This window comes from Pristiophorus japonicus, chromosome 1 (assembly GCF_044704955.1).
Source record: "Pristiophorus japonicus isolate sPriJap1 chromosome 1, sPriJap1.hap1, whole genome shotgun sequence".
Lineage (NCBI taxonomy): Eukaryota > Metazoa > Chordata > Chondrichthyes > Pristiophoridae > Pristiophorus > Pristiophorus japonicus.
The window spans coordinates 511,953,513-511,972,678 of record NC_091977.1 but is presented as its reverse complement, the minus strand read 5'-3'; the positions used below and the strand labels follow the sequence as shown (position 1 = coordinate 511,972,678).

The 19,166-nt window shown below is 47.3% G+C and overlaps 1 long non-coding RNA gene across 1 annotated transcript; it reads left to right on the top strand.

The window, feature by feature from the left end:
• Window positions 1–547: 547 nt before the first annotated feature.
• On the top strand, window positions 548–18,631 carry LOC139260385 (uncharacterized). Its single transcript, XR_011592792.1, has 3 exons — window positions 548–651; window positions 17,408–17,567; window positions 17,705–18,631. It is a non-coding gene; the product is annotated as an uncharacterized lncRNA (long non-coding RNA).
• The last annotated feature ends 535 nt before the right edge of the window (window positions 18,632–19,166 follow it).

Here is a 19,166-nt window from a genome sequence, read left to right as displayed (position 1 = left end):
CCCCCCCTGCCTCCGGACCAGACCCGACACCCGCTCCCCGCCCCCCCCGCCTCCAGACCAGACCCGACACCCGCTCCCCGCCCCCCCCACCTCCGGACCAGACCCGACACCTGCGCCGCCCCCCCCCCCCCCCCCCGACTGACCCGACTCGACCCGCGCTTCTGTTCCCGCTCCTCGCCCCCCCGACTGGACCCGACCCGACCCGCGCTCCCGCCCCCTGACCCGACCCGACTCCCGCTCCCGGACTGGATCCGACCTGACCTCCCCCCCTCCCTCTCTCCCTCCCTCTCTCTCTCTCTCCCTCCCTCTCTCTCTCCCTCCCTCTCTCTCTCCCTCCCTCTCTCTCTCCCTCCCTCTCTCTCTCCCTCCCTCTCTCTCCGCCCCCCCCTCCCTCTCTCTCTCTCCGCCCCCCCCTCCCTCTCTCTCTCTCCGCCCCCCCCTCCCTCTCTCTCTCTCCCTCCAACCCTCCCTCTCTCCCTCTCTCTCCCCCACCCTACTCTCTCCCTCCCCCTCTCTCTCCCTCTCCCTCTCTCCCCCCCGACCTGAACCTCCCCGACCCGACCCAACCCAACGTCACCTACCTGTAAATCTGGTGCTGGGGACAGTTCAGCCTTCGGTCCCGAAAGGCCTGCCTGAAGCACTTTCACACAGGTAGGAAGATGGTTTATTTAATCTTTTCTTTGCTTATAAATGTTTATTCAGGTTGGATTTATTTGTATAATATTTGTATAAATATAAATAAGGATTTATTATAGAATTTAATTACTTCCCTTCCCCCCCCCCACCTCGTTCTGGACGCCTAATTTGTAACCTGCGCCTGATTTTTTAATGTGTAGAACAGGTTTTTTCAGTTCTACAAAAATCTTCACTTGCTCCATTCTACTTTAGTTTGGAGTACGTTTTCAGTGTGGAAACTTTCAAATCAGGCGTCAGTGGCCGGACACGCCCCCTTTTGAAGAAAAAATTCTGTTCCAAAGTAGAACTGTTCTACCTGACTAGAGCTGCAGAAAAAAAAATGTGGAGAATTGCGATTTCTAAGATAGTCCGTTCTCCACCAGTTGCTCCTAAAAATCAGGCGCAAATCATGTGGAAACTTGGGCCCAATATTTCTAACTATAATATATTATTTGAGATGCTTGACATGCCGATTGAACCATCGATTGAATAGTCTAGAGTTGGCACGGTTGGTAGAAGTTTGTAAAAGAGTGATCGAAATAGAGTTTTCTCTTTCAAGGTGGGGACTGTCAGAAAGTGAAAATGTATAAAACTAATATGGATGCTGTGTTTTAAATCATTGTTTTGAACTAGAGATGAGGTGGCTCCTTAGAATGATAGGGAGTGCTTAGAAATGCTAATTATCTGTGATTTTCAAGTTAAAACTTCAGTTTGTTTATGTATCTTTAAGACAATTTGTATAGAAAGACTTAAATTGGAAGGTAATTTATAGAAGTTAATGTAAACAGTTTGCTATGTCGTAAAGAAGATGACGACCAGTTAAAGTGAGAAAGCTCTGGTTTGGCTTCATAAGTTCAAAGGATAGAGGACTAGACTTTGTATTGATTGTACCTGAGAGAATAGGGACAGAGAGAAATGAAAGGAATTCCACAGAAAAGCGTCTTCGAGAAGGTATAAACGAAGACATGTGACCAAAATCAGAAGACATCTTTAAGGCGGGTTCCTGAAACAAGAATTGAGACAAAGAACTAGAAGACTTATTAGATAATAAGTTTTTAGGGGAACCTCTATAGGTCAAAAGGTTTTGTCAATATTCCGGTTCAGGACCACCCCTAAAGGTAGGTTAAAAATGACTTCCTGGATGCTTGTACACACAGATGGAAGAGAGAGAGAGAGAGAGAGAGAGTGAAGGAAGTCTTAGACGATAGGAAGGACAAAATTGCTCACGTGTGTCAACCATCTGGATCGATTTGAACTATTGTTACAGTTGTATGTTTTTACTGTATAATTAATGTGTTATATTCTGTCTTAAACTCTGATTAAACACAATATATCCATTATATTGGTTTGCATTCGAACCTTTAAAGTGATCAGAGATAGCCGTAAACTTGGCTATTTCTAACATCCCTCATGCTCAAAAAAGTAAAAGCCCATGGGATCCAAGTGAAAGTGGCAAATTGGATCCAAAATTGGCTCAGTGGCAAGAAGCAAAGGGTAATGGTTGAAGGGAGTTTTTGTGACTGAAAGGCTGTCTCCAGCGGGGTTCCACAGGGCTCAGTGCTCGGTCCCTTACTTTTTGTAATATATATTAATGATTTAGACTTAAATGTAGGGGTATGATAAAGAAATTTGCAGATGATACACAAATTGTCCGTGTGATTGACAGTGAGGAGGAAAGCTCTAGACTGCAGGAAGATATCGATGAACTGGTTAGTTGGGCAGTAAAGTGGCAAATGGAATTCAATCCAGAAAAGTGTGACTAATCCATTTGGGGAGAGGAAACAAGGCAAGGGAATACACAATAAATGGGGGGATATTGAGTGGTGTGGAGGAACAAAGGGACCTTGGAATATATGTCCAGAGATCCTTAAAGGTAGCAGGACAGGAAGATAAGGTACTTTAAAAGGCATACGGAATGCTTTCCTTTATTAGCGCAGCATAGAATAGAAAAACAGGGAAGTTGTGCTAGAATTATATAAAACATGAGTCAGGCCACAGCTTGAGTACTGCGCGCAGTTCTGGTCACCACATTACAGGAAGGATGTGATTACACCAGAAAGGTGCAGAGGAGATTTATGAGGATGTTGCCAGGACTGGAAAACCTCAGCTATGAGTAAAGATTGCATAGGCTGCGTTTGTTTTCTTTGGAACAGAGGAGGCTGAAGGGAGATTTAATTGAGGTGTATAAAATTATGAAGGGCCTAGAGTGGATAGGAAGGATCTATTTACCTTAACAGATGGGTCAATATAGAGAGGGCATAGATTTAAAGTAGTTGGTAGGATTAAAGGGGAGATGAGGAAACATTTCTTCCCTCAGAGGATGGTGGGAGTCTGGAACTCTGTCTGAAAGGGTGGTAGAGGCAGGAACCCTCATCACATTTAAAAAGTACTTGGATGTGCACTTGAAGATCCGTAACTTGCAGGGCTACGGACCTAGTGCTGGAAGGTGGGATTAGCCTGGGTCGCTCTTTTTCGACCGGCACGGACACGACGGGCCGAATGGCCTCTTTCTGTGTCATAATTTTCCTATGATTCTATGATTTCCTCCTATATTCCAATCTCAATACATTGCTTCCTTCCTGCCACAACCCCCGACCTCACCTGGTCTGAAGCAGAACCCCACCTTCCCACTTAACTATACATATTACAGCACCTCTCTGAAAGCCTCTTCCTGCCCCCCACCTCCAATCTAATATATGCTCCCTTCCATCTGCATGAATACTTTCGGTATTTAAAAAGCTAACAGACAATTAGTGATCACTTCAATAAAGGAACATATGTGAGAGTGATGCAGACACACTAGGGATGTAAAAGAGAGAAGTGTACAGGAGAGACCTTAGAGAAAAAGTGGGACAGCCATACAACAACAACTTGGATAGTAAAATGCCCCAAGGCACTTCATAGAAGCGATTATCAAACAAAATTTGATACCGAGACATATAAGGAGACATTAGGACAGGAGACCAAAAGCTTGGTCAATGAGGTAGGATTTAAGGAATGTCTTAAAGGAGGAGAGAGTGGGAGAGAGGTGGAGTAATTTAGAGAAGTCATTCCAGAGGTTAGGGCAGAGGCAGCTAACGGCACAGCCACCAATGGTGGAGAATGGAAAATAGGGGCTGTGCAAGATGCCAGAATTGGAGGATCTCAAAGTTTTGTAAGCTTGGAGAAGGTTGCTGAGATTGGGAGAGGGAAGACCATGGTAGGATTTGAAAACAAGGATAAGAATTTTTAATATAGAAACATAAAATGCTGGAAATACTCAGCAGGTCAGGCAGCATCTGTGGAGAGAGAAACAGAATTAACGTTTCAGGTCGATGACCTTTCGTCAGAACTCCTATTTTTAAGTCTTTTAATTGAGGTGTTGCCAGACCCGGACCCGATGTAGGCCAGCGAGTGCAAGGTGATGGGTGAGTGGGACTTGGTGTGAGTTAGGTTATGGGCAACAGATTTTTGGGTGAGCTCAAGTTTACGGACTGGAAAAGGTTGAAAGACAGAGAGAGTGACACAAAAAGAGAGATATAGGTGTAAATTTTTCATGATGGTTGCAGATGAGGCTTGTAACTTTGTGATGTTGGTTTTGCATCTGCCTGATCCTTACATATCTTCTGGGGTCAGTCCTATTTAGATATTCAGAATATAACTGACCAGTAATAGGTGTCTTGCAAATTTGGGGCAGGATATCTGGTGCTGCAACAACTATTTAAAGGTTTAGTGTTTATTTAAAGGCAGCCATTTAAGGAAAGAGCCTTTTTTGTTGTCCAAATAATTTTGGAAAGGTCTATGTTCTGAACTGTTATGGGCCGAAATTGGCCACCACCCCAAACGAGTCGCACTTACTGTTTTCGAATGGGATAATCCGGAGAAATTTGGTGCTTTTTTTTAAAAAGCAGGGCGGAAATGGCCTGATCATTGAGTGGCGGTGGGGGCGAGACGGAATGGCCGTCAATCGCGGGGTGGAAATGGGGGCGGTACGGAGTGGCCGACGCTGCAAGTCATCAGCGCCACGTTGATGACGTCATTGTGCTGGTGCGTCACAACATCCCTCCTCATCAAGAGGGGGTGCCAGGCTGCCTGTTGGTGACCCGGCCGAACGCGCGGCCATAATTGTTGACCCGACCTGGCAGTCGACTGACAAAACAAAACATGGAATCGCTGGCAGCGCCATCTCCCCTTTAAGAGCAGCCATGCCGCCAAGCCACAGAAATGGCACCGACACAAAAAGCTGTCAGTGGCATCGACTGGCATTGGCGCTGCTCCTGTGGGGCAATTCCGGAAAGCCGCAATTTTCCACGGGGCAAATTCGGGAAGGTGTCGCCGCCAATTGGTAAGGGGTCAGTGCGTGCATGCCGCAGCGGGAAAACAGGCGGAGCAGTCCTTTATATTGTGCTCCTCACACAGGTGAGACTGCACACAGGGAGGTTAAAGTAACAGTGACCTCAGTCTTTAATAAGACACTCCAGAGTGAGGAACTGGCCTTAGGGGCCGGCTTATATACAGTGCTCCCTAGGGATGCTGGTATCCCTTGGGACTTCAGGGGATGCACTCCCTGGTGGCGGAACATGGGAGTGCATGCTTTACAGATACACAACATCACTCCCCGCCAAAGTCAAAGTGAAAACTATTTACAAGGTGAGGCGGTCGAGAGCCTTTCTTTCCCTGGTGGACCGCCTCGGTACAAATATCTGTTCTGGTGTGTTGGCTGTGCCCTCGCTGGGCTGGCGTGTTGTTGGCCCTGCAGGGCTGATAGGTGAGCCTGGCCTTGCTGGGCTGTTGGACGTGATGGGTTCAATTTCCTGGTCTGGGGTGGTGTCGTTAATCCTTTGGGTGTGTGTTGTGGGCTCGAAAAAGGTGGTGTCTGCTGTGGGTTGTTCAGGGCAGTCTATGAACCGCAGCCTCGTTTGGTCCAGGTGCTTTCTGCAAATTTGTCCATTGTCTAGTTTGACTACAAACACCCTACTCCCTTCTTTAGCTATCACCATGCCCGCGATCCAATTGGGGCCATGTCCATAGTTTAGCACATACACAGGGTCATTCAGATTTATTACCCGTGACACAGTGGCACAAACATCGTTTACATTTTGTTGCTGCTGTCTGCTCTCTACCTGATCATGCAGGTTGGGGTGAACCAGCGAGAGTCTGGTTTTAAGTGTCCTTTTCATGAGTAGCTCAGCCGGGGGCACCCCTGTGAGCGAGTGGGGTCTCGTGTGGTAGCTGAGCAGTAACCGGGACAGGTGGGTTTGGAGTGAGCCTTCTGTGACTCGTTCAAGGCTCTGTTTGATTGTTTGTACTGTCTGCTCTGCCTGCCCATTGGAGGCTTGTTTAAACGGGGCCGAGGTGACATGTTTGATCCCATTGCGGGTCATGAATTATTTAAATTCAGCACTGGTGAAACATGGCTGTCAGGCAGACCGTGGGTGGCAAACATGGCCCTCAGGCTTTCAATGGTGGCGGTGGCGGTGCTTCCCGACATTATTTCACATTCAATCCATTTTGAAAAAGCATCCACCACCACCAGGAACATTTTACCGAGAAACGGGCCCGCAAAGACATGGATCCTAGACCATGGTCTGGAGGGCCAGGATCACAAACTTAATGGTGCCTCTCTGGGCGCGTTGCTCAACTGAGCACATACGCTGCATTGCCGTACACAGGACTCTTACGTCAGAGTCGATACTGGGCCACCACACGTGGGATCTGGCTATCGCTTTCATCATTACTATACCCGGGCGTGTGCTGTGGAAATCTGAGATGAACGTCTCCCTGCCCCTTTTGGGTAGCACTACGCTGTTACCTCACAACAGGCAGTCTGCCTGAATGGACAGCTCGTCCTTTCGCCGCTGGAACGGCTTGATTAGCTCTTGCATTTCAATGGGGATGCTGGCCCAGCTCCCATGCAGTACACAGTTTTTTACTAGGAACAGCAGAGGATCTTGGCTGGTCCAAGTCCTAATCTGGCGGGCCATGACAGGTGATTTATCATTTTCAAACGCTTCCATGACCATCGACAAGTCTGCGGGCTGCGCCACCGTCAACAAGTTTGCAGGCTACGCCATTTCCACCCCCGTGGTGGGCAATGGTAGCCGACTGAGAGCATCCGCACAGTTCTCGGTGCCTGGCCTGTGGCGGATGGTATAGTTGATAGCGCGAGTGCCCACCTTTGTTTGCGGGCTGAGGCATTAGTATTTATCCCCTTGTTTTCAGTGAACAGGGATATGAGGGGCTTGTGATCGGTTTCCAGCTCAAATTTGAGGCCAAACAGGTACTGATGTATTTTCTTTACCCCGAACACACACGCTAATGCCTCTTTCTCAATCATTTTGTAGGCCCTCTCGGCCTTAGACAAGCTCCTGGAGGCATAGGCGACAGGTTGCAACTTCCCTGCAACGTTAGCTTGTTGTAATACTCACCCGACTCCGTATGACGATGCATCACATGCTAGCACAAGTCTTTTACATGGGTTATACAATACAAGCAGCTTGTTGGAGCATAAAATGTTCCTGGCTTTCTCAAAAGCAATTACTTGTTTTTTTCTCCATACCCAGTTCTCACCTTTACGCAATAACACATGTAGGGGCTCTAAAAGGGTGCTTAACCCCGGTAGGAAGTTACCAAAATAGTTGAAAAGTCCCAGGAACAACCACAGCTCCGTGACGTTCTGTGGCCTGGGCGCGTTCCTGATAGCCTCTGTCTTGGCGTCTGTGGGCCGAATGCATTCCGCCGCGATCTTTCTCCCCAAAAACTCCACTTCTGTTGCCATGAAGACGCATTTCAATCTCTTCAGCCACAGCCCTACGCGATCCAGTCGCTGGAGGACCTCCTCCAGGTTTTGTAAGTGCTCGACGGTGTCCCGACCCGGGACCAATATGTCGTCCTGAAAAACCACCGTGCATGGTACCGACTTGAGTAGGCTCTCCATGTTTCTCTGGAAGATCGCTGCAGCCGACCGAATTCCAAACAGGCATCTGTTGTAGATGAACAGTCCCTTGTGCGTGTTGATGCAGGTGAGGCCCTTCGAAGACTCCTCCAGCTCCTGCGTCATGTAGGCCGAAGTCAGGTCGAGCTTGGTGAATGTCTTGCTTCCTGCCAGTGTCGCAAATAGGTCGTCTGCCTTAGGTAGCGGGTATTGGTCCTGTAGCGAGAAACGATTAACAGTTACTTTATAATCGCTGCAAATCCTGACCGTGCCATCACTTTTGAGTACTGGAACAATCGGGCTGGCCCACTTGCTGAATTCCACTGGGGAGATGATGCCCTCGCGTTGTAGCCTGTCCAGCTCGATTTCCACTCTCTCCCTCATCATGTGAGGTACCGCTCGCACCTTGTGGTGAATGGGTCGTGCCTCTGGGACCAAGTGGATCCGCACCTTCGCCCCGGAAAAGTTTCCAATGCCTGGCTCAAAAAGGAAAGGAAATTTGTTAAGAACCTGGGTATATGAGGCCTCATCGACATGTGATAGCGCTCAGATGTCATCCCAGTTCCAGCGGATTTTGCCCAGTCAGCTCCTTCCAAGTAGTGTGGGGCCATCACCCGAGACAATCCAGCCCTCGTAGGTGACCTTGACCATGGCGCTGCCCAGGACAGTGATGAGCTCTCTGGTGTACGTTATCAGTTTTGTGTGGATGGGGCTCAGTGCTGGTCTGAATGCCTTGTTGCACCACTGTCTCTCAAACATCTTTTTACTCATGATGGATTGGCTAACGCCAGTGTCCAGTTCCATGGCTACGGGTAAGCCATTCAATTTTACATTTAGCATTATAGGTGGACATTTTGTCGAAAATGTGTGTACCCCGTGTACTTCATCATCTGCCTCCTCTCTCTGAGACTCAAAATTGCTTTGATCCACCATGGACCAATCTTACTTTGCCACGTGGTGGTTAGCAGGTTGCTGCAAGCTTGTTTGTGGTGCCCCATTGTTCCACAGCTCTTGCAATCATACCCTTTGAAGTAGCATGAATAGGCTGAATGGAAGCCTCCACAACGCCAACAAGGTGTGAATTCCCTTGCATTCATCCGGACTCTAGAGTCATCTCAGTCACCTGAGGCCTGCTGGCAGTTGCAGACTCGTGGTTTCTGCCCTGTACATTTCTGCTCGCAAACACAGTTGCAGTTAATTTATGAACATTGCTAGCACTTGTGTGCTGAGAGATTTGTTTGGTGTTATGACTGGTGGACATAAACGCCTGTGCTATCGCAATGGCCTTACTGAGGGTCGGTGTCTCTACAGTCAAAAGTTTTCGTAGGATGGTCTCATGGCCAATACCCAGTACAAAAAAGTCTCTGAGCATCTGCTCCAGGTAGCCATCAAACTCACATTGTCTTGCAAGTCACCTTAGCTCGGCGACATAGCTCGCCACTTCCTGACCTTCAGATCGCTGGCACGTGTAGAACCGATACCTCGCCATCAGCACGCTCTCCCTCGGGTTAAGATGCTCCCGAACCAGTGTACACAGCTCCTCATATGACTTATCTGTGGGTTTCACCGGGGCCAGAAGATTTTTCATGAGGCTGTAGGTCGGTGCCCCGCAGACCGTGAGGAGGACCGCTTTCCTTTTTGCAGCGCTTCCTTCTCCGTCCAGCTCGTTGGTTGCAAAGTACTGGTCTAGCCGTTCGACATAGGCTTCCCAGTCCTCACCCTCCGAGAACTTCTCCAGGATGCCCACAGTTTGCTGCATCTTTGCATTGGATTTGTATACTCGTCGCCAGTTATTGTGTTCCTAACACAGATGAGACTGCACACAGGGAAGTTAAAGTAACAGTGACCTCAGTCTTTATTAAGGCACTCTAAAGTGAGGAACAGGCCTTAGGGGCCGGCTTATATACAGTGCTCCCTAGGGATGCTGGGATCCTTTGGGACTTCAGGGGATGCACTCCCTGGTGCCGGAACATGGGAGTGCATGCTTTACAGATAGACAAAGCTTTATACCACTCCAAAATGGCGGCCCCTCCACAGAGGCTCAGTGGCCAGTCCGCACTGACCTGTAGCCGCCGCTTTCAGGTGTCCACAGGCCTCATAGAAAGGGACAATTTCGACTCCTTACTGTGTAGCCATGGCAAGGAACAGCACCCAGCTTTGTGGATGCAGCAGTTGAAGTGATTCTGCAAGAAATCGGGTAAAGGAGCATTGCTCTGTTTGGCTTGCCAGGGCACTTTCTGCACAGAAGAGAAGTCAACAATGCATGATAGGAGGTGGCACAATGCATCAAGGTGGTCTCCACCAATCAGAAACACCAGCATCAAATTGGGAAGAAGTTTTTGAACCTGAAGTAATGAGGTTGATAGGCAAAGTATGGGGCTCACGAAGTGTTCCCTCTTACCTTGCTACAGATTGGCTGTTGCCCCATGCAAACTACCTTACAGCCCTTTGAATGCTTACCATACTGCAACAGGGCACAAATTCCAGTTGTAATGCATTACTGATGCCTGGTATATCTCTGATAGGAAATTGCTAGAGTCCACAAAAAAACAATATAATCAGCTAAAAACAGCCATTTATATATGAGGCTCGGGGGGTCTAGTAAGGAGGAGGAACTGAGGGAAATCCTTATTAGCCGGGAAATTGTGTTGGGGAAATTGATGGGATTGAAGGCCGATAAATCCCCAGGGCCTGATGGACTGTATCCCAGAGTACTTAAGGAGGTGGCCTTGGAAATAGTGGATGCATTGACAGTCATTTTCCAACATTCCATTGACTCTGGATCAGTTCCTATAGAGTGGAGGGTAGCCAATGTAACCCCACTTTTTAAAAAAGGAGGGAGAGAGAAAACAGGGAATTATAGACCGGTCAGCCTGACATCGGTAGTGGGTAAAATGATGGAATCAATTATTAAGGATGTCATAGCAGTGCATTTGGAAAGAGGTGACATGATAGGTCCAAGTCAGCATGGATTTGTGAAAGGGAAATCATGCTTGACAAATCTTCTGGAATTTTTTGAGGATGTTTCCAGTAGAGTGGACAAGGGAGAACCAGTTGATGTGGTATATTTGGACTTTCAGAAGGCGTTCGACAAGGTCCCACACAAGAGATTGATGTGCAAAGTTAGAGCACATGGGATTGGGGGTAGTGTGCTGACATGGATTGAGAACTGGTTGTCAGACAGGAAGCAAAGAGTAGGAGTAAATGGGTGCTTTTCAGAATGGCAGGCAGTGACTAGTGGGGTACCGCAAGGTTCTGTGCTGGGGCCCCAGCTGTTTACACTGTACATTAATGATTTAGATGAGGGGATTAAATGTAGTATCTCCAAATTTGCGGATGACACTAAGTTGGGTGGCAGTGTGAGCTGTGAGGAGGATGCTGTGAGGCTGCAGAGCGACTTGGATAGGTTAGGCGAGTGGGCAAATGCATGGCAGATGAAGTATAATGTGGATAAATGTGAGGTTATCCACTTTGGTGGTAAAAACAGAGAGACAGACTATTATCTGAATGGTGACAGATTAGGAAAAGGGGAGGTGCAAAGAGACCTGGGTGTCATGGTACATCAGTCATTGAAGGTTGGCATGCAGGTGCAGCAGGCGGTTAAGAAAGCAAATGTCATGTTGGCCTTCATAGCAAGGGGATTTGAGTACAGGGGCAGGGAGGTGTTGCTACAGTTGTACAGGGCATTGGTGAGGCCACACCTGGAGTATTGTGTACAGTTTTGGTCTCCTAACCTGAGGAAGGACATTCTTGCTATTGAGGGAGTGCAGCGAAGGTTCACCAGACTGATTCCCGGGATGGCGGGACTGACCTATCAAGAAAGACTGGATCAACTGGGCTTGTATTCACTGGAGTTCAGAAGAATGAGAGGGGACCTCATAGAAACATTTAAAATTCTGACGGGGTTAGACAGGTTAGATGCAGGAAGAATGTTCCCAATGTTGGGGAAGTCCAGAACCAGAGGTCACAGTCTAAGGATAAGGGGTAAGCCATTTAGGACCGAGATGCGGAGGAACTTCTTCACCCAGAGAGTGGTGAACCTGTGGAATTCTCTACCACAGAAAGTTGTTGAGGCCAATTCACTAAATATATTCAAAAAGGAGTTAGATGAGGTCCTTACTACAAGGGGGATCAAGGGGTATGGCGAGAAAGCAGGAATGGGGTACTGAATTTGAATGTTCAGCCATGAACTCATTGAATGGCGGTGCAGGCTAGAAGGGCCGAATGGCCTACTTCTGCACCTATTTTCTATGTTTCTATGTTTCTATTTCCCTCTGAATTTATGGCAGGGGATTGGGAGAAATCAGTGGAGTTTAGGGCCTGAAACTGATAACTTAAAAGGGGTCTACACAGAAAATAGTTCTGACAAAACTTAGTTGCAACATGCATTTTCATGTACTCACAAATATGATGGGTTGCAGCATGGGCATTGGGTGTCAATGTCTGTACTCTTGACACTTCCAATATCTCAATATGGGTTTTTCATCAATGTCATACTGGACATTGGAGAACCTGCCATGGAATTGTAACCTAGGGACTGGGCCAATTACTCCCTTGTGTTCGTCAGGAAAACTATGTGGTTCTTTATCTTGCAGGCATTGCATCAGTCACGTGCTGACTTCCCTGACATCTAACAGTACTTCTTATTTATCCTCCTCGCCTTCTTCCAAGTAGCACATGAATAAGGTATGCTATATAGACCCCCAGTCTGCTAAGTGAAATGGTGGGTTCCTACGTGAAATTTAAATACCATCAGCTATTTGAGGCGCAATGAAGCGATTCCTGCCAGACTTGCTGTCGGAATTGCACAAAGGAACTCGAGCCCCAGCATAATGTGTTTCTGCCCCATTTTCCTCTGAAAATAGGTGCACATGGGCCTTTCTGAAGCATCTATTAGTGAAAGTTTCCAGGATTGTCACAGTCTGCTGGATGGTCATGGTCTGCTGTAGTCTAGGGTGCTTATCAAATATCAAATTAAATGAAGGTACTATTGAAGCCATAGAGACTTGAGAGTGAACCAAAATATGGAAGCGGTTAAAATATATAGTAAGAATTGTAGACAGGAAGGATTTGCAGTTTACGAACACCATAGCGTTGTGTCTGGGGATCTGTATGAGCATAAGAAAGAAAGAAAGAACTTACCATACATATAAAAATATAGAAAATAGGTGCAGGAGTAGGCTATTCGGCCCTTCGAGCCTGCACCACCATTCAATAAGATCATGGCTGATCATTCACCTCAGTACCCCTTTCCTGCTTTCTCTCCATACCCTTGATCCTTTTAGCCATAAGGGCGATATCTAACTCCCTCTTGAATATATCCAATGAACTGGCATCAACAACTCTCTGCGGTAGGGAATTCCACAGGTTAACAACTCTCTGATTGAAGAAGTTTCTCCTCATCTCAGTCCTAAATGGCTTACCCCTTATCCTTAGACTATGTCTCCTGGTTCTGGACTTCCCCAACATCGGGAACATTCTTCCTGCATCTAACCTGTCCAGTCCCGTCAGAATTTTATATGTTTCTATGAGATCCCCTCTCATCCTTCTAAACTCCAGTGAATACAGGTCTAGTTGATCCAGTCTCTCCTCATATGTCAGTCCTGCCATCCCGGGAATCAGTCTGGTGAACCTTTGCTGCACTCCCTCAATAGCAAGAATGTCCTTCCTCAGATTAGGAGACCAAAACTGAACACAATATGCTAGGTGAGGCCTTACTAAGGCCCTGTACAATTGCAGTAAGACCTCCCTGCTCCTATACTCAAATCCCCTAGCTATGAAGGACAACATGCCATTTGCCTTCTTCACCGCCTGCTGTACCTGTCTGCCAACCTTCAATGACTGATGTACCATGACACCCAGGTCTCGTTGCACCTCCCCTTTTCCTAATCTGTCACCATTCAGATAATATTCTGCCTTCCTGCTTTTGCCACCAAAGCGGATAACCTCACATTTATCCACATTATACTGCATCTGCCACTCGTTTGCCCACTCACCTAACCTGTCCAAGTCACCATGCAGCCTTTGAGCATCCTCCTCACAGCTCAGACCGCCACCCAGTTTAGTGTCATCTGCAAATTGGAGATATTACACTCAATTCCCTCATCCAAATCATTAATGTATATTGTAAATAGCTGAGGTCCCAGCACTGAGCCTTGCGGCACTCCACTAGTCACTGCCTGCCATTCTGACAAGGACCCGTTTATCCCGACTCTCTGCTTCCTGTCTGCCAACCAGTTCTCTATTCACGTCAGTACATTACCCCCAATACCATGTGCTTTAATTTTGCACACCAATCTCTTGTGTGGGACCTTGTCAAAAGCCTTTTGAAAGTCCAAATACACCACATCCACTGGTTCTCCCTTGTCCACTCTGCCAGTTACTTCCTCAAAAAATTCGAGAAGATTTGTCAAGCAAGATTTCCCTTTCATAAATCCATGCTGACTTGGACCGATCCCGTCACTGCTTTCCAAATGTGCTGCTATTTCATCTTTAATAATTGATTCCAACATTTCCCCATTACTGATGTCAGGCTAACCAATCTATAATTACCATTTTCTCTCTCCCTCCTTTTTTAAAAAGTGGTATTACATTAGCTACCCTCCAGTCCATAGGAACCGATCCAGAGTCGATAGACTGTTGGAAAATGATCAGCAATGCATCCACTATTTCTCGGGCTTCTTCCTTAAGTACTCTGGGATGCAGACTATCATGCCCCAGGGATTTATCGGCCTCCAATCCCATCAATTTCCCTAACACAATTTCCCGTCTAATAAGGATATCCTTCTGTTCCTCCTTCTCACTAGACTCTCGGTCCCCTAGTACTTCCGGAAGGTTATTTGTGTCTTGCTCTGTGAAGACAGAACCAAAGTATTTGTTTTACTGGTCCGCCATTTCTTTGTTCCTCATTATAAATTCACCTGAATCTGATTGCAAGGGACCTATGTTTGTTTTCCCTAATCTTTTTCTCTTCACATATCTATAGAAGCTTTTGCAGTCAGTTTTTATGTTCCCAGCAAGCTTCCTCTCATACTCTCTTTTCCCTCTCCTAATTAAACCCTTTGTCCTCCTCTGCTGTATTATAAAATTCTCCCAATCCTCAGGTTTGCTGCTTTTTCTGAACAGTGTATATGCCTCTTCCTTGAATTTAACACTATCCTTAATTTCCCTTGTTAGCCACAGTTGAGCCACCTTCCCCGTTTTATTTTTACTCCAGACAGGGATGTACAATTGTTGAAGTTCATCTCTATGATCTTTAAATGTTTGCCATTGTTTACCCACCATCAACCCTTTAAGTATCACTCGCCAGTCTATTCTAGCCAATTCACGTCTCATACCATTTCCTTAAGTTCAGGACCCTAGTCTCTGAATTAACTGTGTCACTCTCCATCTTAATAAAGAATTCTACCATATTATGGTCACTGTTCCCCAAGGGGCCTCGCACAACAAGATTGCTAATTAGTCCTTTCTCATTACACATCAACCAGTCTAGGATGGCCAGCCCTCTAGTTGGTTCCTCGACATATTGGTCTAGAAAACCATCCCTAATACACTCCAGGAAATCCTCCTCCACCGTATTGCTACCAGTTTGGTGAGCCCAATCAATATGTAGATTAAAGTCGCCCATGATAACTGGTGTACCTTTATTGCACACATCCCTAATTTCTTGTTTGATGCTGTCCCCAACCTCACTACTACTGTTTGGTGGTCTGAACACAGCTCCACTAGCATTTTTTGCCCTTTGGTATTCCGCAGCTCCACCCATACTGATTCCACATCATCCAAGCTAATGTCCTTCCTTACTATTGCATTAATTTCCTCTTTAACCAGCAACGCCACCCCAACTCCTTTTCCCTTCTGTCTATCCTTCCTGTTGAATACCCCTGGATGTTGAGTTCCCAGCCTTGGTCACCCTGTAGCCATGTCTCCGTGACGCCAATTACATCATATCCGTTAACTGCTATCTGCGCAGTTAATTCATCCATCTTATTCTGAATACTCCTCGCATTGAGGCACAGAGCCTTCAGGCTTGTCTTTTTGACACTTTGCCCCTTTAGAATTTTGCTGTAATGTGGCCCTTTTTGCTTTTTGCCTTCAGTTTCTCTGGCCTCCACTTTTACTTTTCTTCTTTTTATCTTTCTATCTTTTGCTTCTGCCCCCATTCTATTTCCCTCTGTCTCCCTGCAAAAGTTCCCATCCCCCTGCCATGTTAGTTTAACCCCTCCCCAACAGCACTAGCAAACACTCCCCCTAGGACATTGGTTCCGACTTCATGACTGCCCAAAACGTTTTACAGCCAATTAAGTACTTCTGAAGTGTCACTGTTGTGGCAGAGGCTCTGGTATTTGCTCTCTGACTTCCCTTTGGAATGTATCGCAACAGGGCATAGTGCCTTATTCTACTTTGAGTTCTACCAATTCTTTCTGATCCATAGCTGTCCTATCTAATTGCTTCACCTCCTCCTCTGGTGCTGTTTCATTGGGCTCAATTTTCCTCTTTGCCAATTTTTGGCGCCCAGGAGGATGAACGGCCGACTTTTTTGTTCCAGATTGCACTGAAGTAAAATTGAATTTTGGCGCTGTGGTACTCGAAGTTACATCTGGGGGCGGAGCTTCAAGTGTGCGCCAAAAAGTCTCTGAGCATGCGCTGGAAAAATAAACCTTTTTCCACGTGATGGGTATGCCCGCACATCCACAGTAAACTTCCTGGTCTGGATCAAGAGCTTGTGAGAACACATTTGGATCTGAGCTCGATCTGGACATTTAGATTTTAGCTGCAAAAGATGGATCCAAGGGAAGGGGAAGGACAAGGAGAAGAAGAAGGAGAAGGGGCAGCGGAAGGGGGACGGGCCAAGAGATTTCTAGCAGAAATAATTGAGCCCCGGAATAGACATAATTGAAAGGAGATGCGATGTGCTTGAGAACAAAGGAAACTGAAACTCTCTCTACTAGCAAAACTTTGGGAACAAGTTGCAGAAGAGTTCAATGCAGTGGCTAGAAACATAGAAACATAGAAAATAGGTGCAGGAGTAGGCTATTCGGCCCTTCGAGCCTGCACCACCATTCAATAAGATCATGGCTGATCATTCCCTCAGTACCCCTTTTCTGCTTTCTCTCCATATCCCTTGATCCCTTTAGCCGTAAGGGCCATATCTAACTCCCTCTTGAATATATCCAATGAACTGGCATCAACAACTCTCTGCGGCAGGGAATTCCATAGGTTAACAACTCTCTGAGTGAAGAAGTTTCTACTCATCTCAGTCCTAAATGGCCTACCCCTTATTCTAAGACTATGTCCCCTGGTTCTGGACTTCCCCAACATCGAGAACATTCTTCCCGCATCTTACCTTTCCAATCCTGTCAGAATTTTATATGTTTCTATGAGATCCCCTCTCATCCTTCTAAACTCCAGTGAATACAGGCCCAGTCGATCCAGTCTCTCCTCATATGTCAGTCCAGCCATCCCTGGAATCGGTCTGGTGAACCTTCGCTGCACTCCCTCAATAGCAAGAACGTCCTTTCTCAGATTAGGAGACTGAAACTGAACACAATATTCCAGGTGAGGCCTCACTAAGGCACTGTACAACTGCAGTAAGGCCTCCCTGCTCCTATACTCAAATCCACTAACCGGGCTATGACCCCGAGAAGTGGCACCTAGGTCAAAAAGTAGTGGCAGGACCTTGACTAAGCAGTTACTGTAAGTAATATTTTTATTTATGCACTGCAATTACAATTGTGAATGTGACTAATGTATGTGTGTGTGTGTGGCCACCACAGCAGAAGGACCCTCTCTTAAAAAGTTCTATTTTCATCTTTGCAGAGGAAGGAGCCACAGATCAACCGAGAAAGGTCAAAAACTGGAGGAGGTGCACCAAATGGGCTGTAACTAACAGCCGTGGAACAGAGGATTGCTGATATGATGAAATCTCGCAAGAGATCAACCACCAATGTGGACGCTGGGCCCAGGTAACTGAGACAGGGTAAGTCCTGCAAATTGCACAGTCTGGATTGGCATCGTGGTCTTTGAAAAGAGCCTGCGCTGTGTGACGCGAGTACTCACGTGACCCTGTCCCCTCCCCTGCTGCGAACCAAACATCTGCTCTGTTATGTTTTGCAGATGTTGTGCATCAGGAAGAGACAGAAGCTGAAGCAGAGCATGATCAGGAAGCCGGATATTCTTCATCAACATCAAGACAGGGATGAACTGGAGAATGAAGGGCAGCAGGAAGACCCCAATACTGAGATGTTTCCATTGGAATTGGAGACAGTGAACCTGAGAGCATCAAGCCCTTTTCTGAGCGATACAACCGACATGACATTTCATGGTGTACAGTTTGAGGCAGCGTGTCCCAGTGGGTTGCAGCAAGTCACACCTGGGAGACGGCCAAGGAGGGTGGGAAGGAGAGCTCAACCTGAAATGTAGGATGCAGGGGACATAGGACAGCTCATGGGAATGAGTGGGGAACGAGATTGCTCCTGGACACCATGGGCTCAAATTTCAGCCTGAGTTGCTCCTATTTTTTTGGAGCAACTAGTTTAGAATGGAGCATCTTAGAAATTGCAATTCTTGGCATTTAGTTTGCTCCAGTTCTAGTGAGTTGGAATAGTTTCATTGTCGAACAGATTTTTTTTCAAAAGGGGGCTTGTCCAACCACTTACGCCTGTTTTGCAAGTTTAGGCAGCGAAAACTTACTCTAAACTAACTTAGAATGGAGTTAATGTAGATTTTTGTACGCTGAGAAAAACCTTGCCTACACTTATAAATCAGGTGTAGAGAACGAGAGATGGCAGGGGGAAGGAGGGTTTACAAATATTAAACACTTCACTTTTACAAATAAAGAGCCATCATCAATAATAAATGATCAATAAATCAATAAATCAACCAATAAAATCAAAAAAAATTAAAAAATTAAAAATAAAAAAAAAAATCAATCAATAAACAAAAAATTAAGTTTCTACTCACCAACTGCAGCACCAGGAGCCCTCCAACAGCATGCTGGGATGCCCCCACCCCCGTCCCCATCTCTCTCTCTCTCTCTGTCTGTGTCCCTCTGTGTTTCTGACAGCGAGGCGGAGGGAGGGGGGGGAGGGGAGGGAGGGGATGGAGGGGGAGAGGAGCGGGGAGAGAGGGGGAGTGGAGGGGGAGGGAGAGGGAGGAAGAGGAGAGGGAGCGAGGGAGAGAGGGGGAGGGAGGGAGAGAGAGGGGGGGAGGGAGAGATGGGGAAGGGAAGGGGAGAGAGGGAGGGGGAAAGGAGGGGAGAGAGGGAGGAAGGGGGAGAGGAGGGGAGGGAGGGGGGAGAGGAGGGGAGGGGTGGGAGAGGAGGGGGGAGGGGGGAGAAGAGGAGAGGGGGGAGAGGGAGGCTGAATGGGCCGCGCCGAAGACTTCGGGCGGGACGGGCGGACCCCACTGAGGACGTAGAAGCCGGGCCGGGCCGCCGATGTCTTCGGGCGGGGCCGCCTCCAGCAAGATGCCGGGCGGGCAGACGGGCCCCGCCGATGATGACGTGGGGGGGTGGGAGACGGCGGCGGGGTGGGGGAGCAGGAGCTGAACGGGAGGGAGGGAGGTGGGTGGAGTGGGA